The sequence below is a fragment of the Tasmannia lanceolata genome, unplaced genomic scaffold (assembly GCF_043159265.1).
Source record: "Tasmannia lanceolata isolate RefF3 unplaced genomic scaffold, GAP_Taslan_0.1 ptg000006l, whole genome shotgun sequence".
Lineage (NCBI taxonomy): Eukaryota > Viridiplantae > Streptophyta > Magnoliopsida > Canellales > Winteraceae > Tasmannia > Tasmannia lanceolata.
In genome coordinates this window covers 30,323,312-30,331,479 of record NW_027518683.1, presented here as the reverse complement: position 1 = coordinate 30,331,479, position 8,168 = coordinate 30,323,312, and positions in this window count along the sequence as shown.

The following is an 8,168-nucleotide window of genomic DNA, read 5'->3' as shown; positions in this document are numbered from 1 at the left end:
GCATTTAATACTCTTTAACTTGCAGCCTTAATAAATGCACTTTGGTGGTGTGAACATTGGGGGCGCCTTTGAGTCTATTATACATCTTGTTATGTCTTTCTTTAACAATGCCTTCTATGTTGAAAAGAAACTCGTGTGTATATTACCAAGGCTCCCAGATTTTCTTATTTAAATCACAATTTAGATGAGGAAATGATATATTACTCCCCTTTTCTTCCCCAAGCCACCCCCTTTTAGTGTAAAAAAAGTAGTCATAAATACACTTGCTGGTGTTGCCGGGGGAAGAGAAAAAGGCGAATATATAACTTCCCTTTACACAGTGTATAGGCTTCTTAAGTTTAATTATTTGTTGCATAAGTTATTTCATGTGTAGAGGAATTTATTTAATAAGTACACGGAGAGAGATGCACATTTATATTGTTTTAAATAACCTAAGTGTTCTGATCAGCATGGAAACCCATTTTATCCTATTTATTGGTTTCTATTTGTAGTATGTATTGTGGCAGCAACCCTAGTTTTCTTGTTATCTATCTATACATAACTAATGAAAATGTGATGAGTTGACGTGGCAACATGGTAATGCCCTTCCTCTTTGAAATCACATAAATAACAATAGAAATTTGAAGAAGTTCCAAAATGACTGTCATTTGAAGTAAGAGAAAAAACTCATAGAGTCATAAGCAAGCAGTACAGCCAATAAAAATCTCTCTCTGCGGATTGTGTGCATTGAATGCTTACGTTGCTTTTGAGAGGGGCTTAATTATTAGCCTGGTCTGATGTAACAATTTGATAATGTCAAGTCATTGGCTTAAAATTTTCAAACTCGTAGTAAAAATTGGGAAAGGAGGTTGCCCAGGGATGGGCTAATAGGCCAGACCTTAGTAATGTTATTTCTCCCATTGAAAGTCTGAAAATTATGCATTGTCATTACATTTTATATTTTTTATACTCTAATTATTGTGTTCTGATTTGCCACTCAACAGATATTGTGGACAGTTGGATATTTGTAAAGAAATTTGTCAATGATTGAGATACTTATATTTGGACCTTATAGATGAGTTGCATTATTCATCTTTTGAAGAGCATACTCTTGTCTACCAATTACTATGCTTGTTAATCCAAGTTGATTAAGGGTCCAAGCATTTTAACCAATAAACTATCTGACAATAATGAAATGATGCATTAAGCTTAAACCACTAGAAACCTCCTGTATCAAAACATATCTACAAGAATCTATATATATATATATATATATATATATATATATATATATATATATATATATATATATATATATATATATTTTCTTTATGTGTCAGGATTATAATGCTAATTGTAGTTGCTTTATTCATGTGGTAGATTCTAGGTCTTTTTTTAAGAGAAGTTTACTTTTTTAGGTATTGTTTTTCTTTATATAAGAGCATGTAAATCATGAATGAGAATAAATCAAGAATATTGGAATTAAAATTTCCCTCTTTATCTTCCTATTCTTCCCTTCTCTCTTCTTTCTAGTGGATTCTAGGGTTCTTCTTCTTCTTCCTAGTGGATTCTAGGACAACCATCTAATCGTACGCTTCGGCTGTAATTTCCGCTTGATCTGCTGCATTAGTTGGTATCAGAGCGAGGCCTATCCTCGGATCGATCCAGCTTGCCAACCACCACCATCAAGGAGGCTTGGATTTATGATGCCGGTTTCCCACACGAGCAAGTTTTCGTGATCTTTATCCTACCAAACTCCATCTAGAAATATCATCCTCCACTAACTTTTAGCAGTTTTTACCAAACCATTCTTTTCTCATTCATCTTTAGATTTTAGGCATACACTCATCTTTCAAAATTTAGCAAATTTTTTGAATATCCATATGTAAGCATTTTTTGGGTTTTCCCGAAATAGCTTGCATAACCCCTATTGTTTAGGCTAACTTTGCCTTTTTGGCCAAAATCTTGCTTTCCAAAACTCCTTGTTTTTGGCCTTAGTTTCAGCCATACACGAGTCTTCCAATTTTAACAGATACATCACATTGTCCTCCTAAAATATAGTCGCCACCTACTATTTGTGTTTAACACAAATCTTATTTCCTAGCCCCTGTACAACTCCTTTGTTTTCCTTCCTTGAAAATCGGCATGCAATGCCACTCCCTTTGTTGACCGAGACCTTTTAAATTCTTCGTCTTATTTTTAGCTATAAGATGTCCTCCTCCTCCTTTGACTGAAACAACCAAAATGATAACTGAAATCCCAAAGGGCAATACAATAAGGGGAATTGGGTGTTTTTAAGAATTTTCTTTAAATTAGAAGTGATTGTTAAATTAATCTAAGTAGTTCTAACCCTTCTTCAAAAAGATTATATTGCAAGTAAAAGGAAAGAAGTTACCAATACACCATGAGAAAGAGGAGAAGAAAAGGAGACTACACAACGATGTATAGTGGTTCGGTCACAAATGAACATACTCCACTACCCAAGTACTTGGTCTTTCCTTGGGATTTTTCTCCACTATTGTGAGACTCCAACACGCCGTCTCTCCAAACGTTACTAACAACACCACCTCCAAAGGGAACAAACCCTTGTTGTACAATCCGCCTCCGAGTACGTTATCCTTCGTTGCACACCGCCTTGTCCTCTTTGCAATACAGTAAATGATAAGAAAGAAGAAACACTCTCAAGCTTCTTAAAGGCAAATATACAACTCTCAAAGCTCAATAACTCTCCTAATGATTGAAACTAAATGCTCTTTGGAGATCCTCTTGACAAGAAGTAAATGCACAAGTTAATGCTCAAGAGGTTGAAGAAGAATCATTTTGATTTTGAAGATTAAAAGCTCTAGGATTTCATAAATGATGTCTCAAAAGGTTGTTTTGAAAGCCTTTGACAGTATACTTATAGCCCTAGCAAGGATATTACCGTTTGGGGGCAAAACCGTAATAAACGGACTAAGAAAAAATAAGTCGCGCAAGCCCCAACAGCTATATTGCCAGACGGGAGCGGTCAACCGGGGTATGGCGGTCACCCGCCCCTATCGGGCGCTTTTTTTTATTTTTAAAATTTGAACCGCTGTGGTCGACCGGGGCATCCGCGTTCACCTGTCGAGGGCTTTCTGTTTGATTAAAAGTTTTGCTCAAAAACTATGAGCAGTCAACCGGGGCATTCGCGGTCGCTTGCCAAGACCTTCCTGGATGACTTCTGGATTTCCAGAAGCCTATCGCGGTCGACCGAGTAGCCTTGGTCGACCGGCCTGCTTTTGTTGGATGGATGCTGAGATTCCAGCAAACATCCCGCAGTCGCCCGGAAGACTCCGGTCGACCGACTCTGCTTTAAAATCTTGATTTTTACCAGGGTCGACGGGCCCTGGTAAAAATTTCATTTTTACTTTAAAGCTTAGGGGCTTTTGGGCCATGGTCTTTGGGCTTAAGTCCTAGGTTTTCAAAACACATTTTTTGGTGTGTTGATGGTTTTCAAGGATGTAAAATGTTAAGTGTAAAAACCATTTGATAACCTTTTGACAGTGCATTTAACATAAAATTAAGAGGACTCTAAATACATTCTAAAAATAAGAACCTTTAGTCTTCTTGGAATGTATCAGCTCCTTTGCACTTCCATGGACTTCTTCGGCTTGAGTGAACATCTTGAACTTGATTCGGCTTTTGTTACTTCTCCTCTAATCTTTAATGCATGTTGAGGTACATGAGGTGTCTCCATGGCATGTTCAACTCCAAGCTCCTTCTTGACACTTGCTAGGAACTTGTGGTATCTTCATGTTGAGCTTCTTGACTTGAACATCTTCAAATGAGGATATCTTCACTGTAGGTGCAAGCTCTTGGTTCCTTTGATCCTTGATCCACAAGCCATGTGTTGAGAAGAGTTGTGTAATGGAGATTATGACATGAAAATCCTGTATACAACATAACACCTCAAAGCAACACATTAGTCCATAAATGCTAATCAATTTGGTTTGCTAACATTAAAACAAGAAGGTAAGGTGAATGATTAACCCATGGGAACCCTTGGGCTTTGTTGGAACAGATATTGTATAAAATAGCATAGGTCTGTATGAAATAGAATGGGTTTTGTACCCTTTTTTAGAATTTTTAATAAATTCAAATATTTTTTTCTAACTATCGGTGGTCATGACCGCAAGTAATTAATTTTTTAAACTTAACATATTTAAACATTTTTCCACCTATTTTGGTGGTCACAACCGCCTATAAAAGTAAAAGGTTATATCGGTTGTCATAACTACCGGTATATACTAGGGCTGTTCATTCGGTTTAAACCGAACCGAATTACCAAAAAATAATCGAACCGAAAAATTTCGATTTCTGTAAAATCATAACCGAAACCGATAACCGATGTTAAGGTAACCGAACTGAACCGAAACGGAATAATAGTTTCGATTTTTCGGTTAGTTCGGTTATAACCGAAATGCATTTGTGCAATTTTTAGTAGCCATTTGGCCCATTTCTGTGGAAGACATAGAGAGAGTGTTGGAGAACAGGAGAAGGAGGAGCTGAGGAGGAGATCCTACCGGAGAACTGGAGGAGGAGGAGGAGATCCCGTGAGGAGGGGAGGAGGAGAATCGGAGTCTCGGAGACAGGAGGTGGAGTCTCAAAGTCGAAAACCCTAGGAGATACCACCGGAGAACTGGAGGAGGAGATCTCGTGAGTACGAGGAGAGTCAGACTCTCGGAGTCTCGAAGACGGAAGGCGCCAACTCGCCAAGGCGGAGCCGTGCAACTGTTTCTCAAATCTCTAAGTCGAAAAGAAAACCCTAGAAGAAGTGAAGAACAGTTGAACTAATGGGGAAAGGGGGGTTTTCGTTTAACTTTAGTCTTTTATACCTTTTTTTACTTTAACAGTTAAACACTTTAACTTTAGTGTGTGGGGGGGTTGTATGAAAGGGAAAAAAAAAGGGGGGTTGTATTCACCACCCCTTATTAAGTCACACATTGACACGCCGTCCATGACACGAGAGTTCTCGCATCTTTCCAATGCCATTGTAAATAGAGGGGTAAATTATTGTTACGTGTCGGATTGTTGAAGAAATGACATAAAAATGTCTCTTGTTGAGAAAAAACGAATAAATGCTGATTTATAAAAAAAAATCAAAATTCTATGACCAAAATGCCCCTCAGTACCTTTATTCTTCTTTCCTTCTTCTTTTTACAGTTTTACTTTACCCATTTTGTTCGAACCCTATTTTTAACCTAGTCAAAGTGCTTCTTCTTCTCCGGCGAAACCTACTCTTTTCTCTGGTAATACGTAAGAAGGTAAGCCTGAAATCTCATTCTCCCTCTCTCTCTCTCTCTCTCTCTCTCTATATATATATATATATATATATTTCTATTTCTATTTTTTTTTCAAAACTCCATCTAACATCATCTCCTTCTTCTCTCTCTTTCATTTTTTAGGGTACTCAAAGGTTTTTTTACTTGGACACATCGGCCTTCTGCCTCATCAAATCTTTCTCAAAAAAGGTTTCGAGATCTCCCATTCTCCTTCTCGACGCAAAAACAGGTACTCAAAGCGAAAACAGGTTATTCGAAGCCAAAAATTACTTGGTCGAAGCCAAAAATGTGTTTCCAGTAACGATTGCCGTTGTGTTTTTCGCTTCAACTAAATTTTTTTAGGCTTCGAATAACTAGTTTTTGCTTCGACTAACGTGTTTTTGGCTGCAACTAAAACTTTTCAATTCCATTAACATTTGGCACTTTTTTCGTCTTTGACTAATATATTTTTAGCTTCGAGAAATATTTGTTGGCTTCGACTATCACGTTTTGGGCTTCGACTAACTTTTTTTTCCACTTTGACTAGCACGTTTTGGCTCGACTAAATTTTTTTAGCTTCGATAAGTATTTTTTGGCTTTGACTACCATGTTTTCGGCTTCGACCAACATTTTTTGGCTTCAAATAACTTTTTCTGGCTTTCAGCAATTTACTTTTTGGCATCGACTAGTTTTTTGGCTTAAGAAATTTTTTTTTTTTTTGGCTTCGATTCAGGTTTTTTGGCTTCGAGTATATTTTTGTTTGTCTTCGACTGGCATTTTTTGGCTTCGACTATCATTTTTGGCTTCTAGTAACTTTTTTTTGGCTTCTACTAGCATTATTTTTTGCTTCGGCTATCATTTTTGGCTTCAAATAACTTACAGTTTGCTTCGAATACCTTGTTTTCCCTTCGACTACCAATTTTCACTTCTTATTTTGGCTTCGAGTGACTCATTTTGGATTCAGATAACATGTTTTTGGCTTCGAGTTCGTCTTCTAGCTTTGACTAATCACTTTTTGGGTTTGAGTAATCGATTTTGGATTCGAGTTTACAAGTTTTTGGCTTCGAGTTTGTCTTTTGGCTTCTACTAATCACTTTTTGGGTTTGAGTTATCGATTTTGGATTCGAGTTACATTTTTTAAGCTTCAAGTAACCTATTTTTTGGTTTCGAATAACCCGTGCGAGTACCATTTTAGCTTCGACTACCGTCTCAGGATAAATGAGCATCTGCTGCCAGAGAAATGAAGATGTTTGACTGGAGAAGAAGGCTTCTATTGCTCAAAAATGAGGTCGTTTCACACAAAATGCGTCAGAGTAAAACCAATGAAAGAGTGCAAAACCTGGAAGTAAAAGAGTAAAACTGTAAAAGGCCGATGTGTCTAATTTTGTGCATTTTAAGCAAAAAACTTTTGAATACCCTAAAAAATGAGAGAGAGAAGGAGACAATGTTAGATGGAGTTTTGAAGAAAAACAAATAGAAATATATAGAGAGAGAGGGAGAATGAGATTTTAGGCTTACCTCCTTACGTATTACCGGAGAAAAGAGTAGGTTTCACCGGAGAAGAAGAAGCACTTCGACTAGGTTAAAAAGAAGGTTCGAACAAAATGGGTAAAGGAAAACTATAAAAGAAGAAGGGAAGAAGAATAGAAGTACTGAGGGGCATTTTGGTCATAGTATTTTGATTCTTTTATAAATCAACATTTATTCATTTTTTCTCATCAACCGACTTCATGTCATTTTTTCAACTCTCCACGTAGCAGTAATTTACCCTAAATAGAGACACATGTGATGTGACTTGTGAGGAGAAAGGTGGGGGTGCTATTACTTTTTATCTTTCCAAGGCCATTGTAAATAGAGACACGTGATGTGACTTGTGAGGAGAAAGGTGGGGGTGCTATTATCAAGATCACTACACCTTTAAAAATAGTGTGGCAAGTACCCAACCTATATCGGTTTTCGGTTTAATCGAAATTTTCAACAGAAAAACCGCAACCGAAACCGATAACCGAAATTCTGAGTTTTATAAAACCGAAACCGAACCGCAATCCCTACTAACCGAACCGAAATAACCAACAGAATTCGGTTCGGTCGGTTATTTCGGTTATAACCGATTTATGCACACCCCTAGTATATACACATGCCACTGCGATCTAATCATGTATTTAGTAGAGGGTCCAAATATTGGTGAAAAATTACATATACCAACGGTCCAATAAAAACACCAGTAAAGTATATATTGATGGTGGATTTACCGAAAGATATGTGACCGTCGGTAAAACCCTAGATTCTTGCGATGTCTCTAACATCAGCACTAACTTGGCTGCGCAACGCACTAAAATTAAGGGGAAATAGCAGGTGTGGAAATATCAAACGAGGGGTGTAGAAATATCAGACTAACTTGGCTGCACAACGTTGCGTAGGAGGTTTTCTCAATAACAAGCCGACATCGAGAGAAGAGAGAGAAATAGAGTAGATACTCTTTGGGCCCATTTGGACATTGGGAATGGAATGGAAAGGAAATGGAATGAGATAACTTCATGAAAAGGGAAAGGAGTGGAGAGCTTGGATTTTTTTTTTTCCAAATTCAAAGGCAATATGGTTTTGCATTGGTAAGGGACTAACGTAGGAGCAAACTGCATGTGACATTGCCGAGAATGAAGCAGGTGGATGATAATGAAAGTACAAAAAAGTGGATAAGAAGACAGTAGCAGAAGAGCTCCTTGCTACCGATTTCATTTGTTTGAAACGCTGCAGATTTTGGGTTCTTGCTACCGATTTTGTTTGTTGCAAAAAAAAATAGGACGGGTAGCAGTCGTGATTTGCAATGTATGGCCCATTCAAAACAGAAATGCGGTGGCTGAAGTCGAGATTGGGGAAATCGGTTGCATATATTTGACGAAGTCTAGA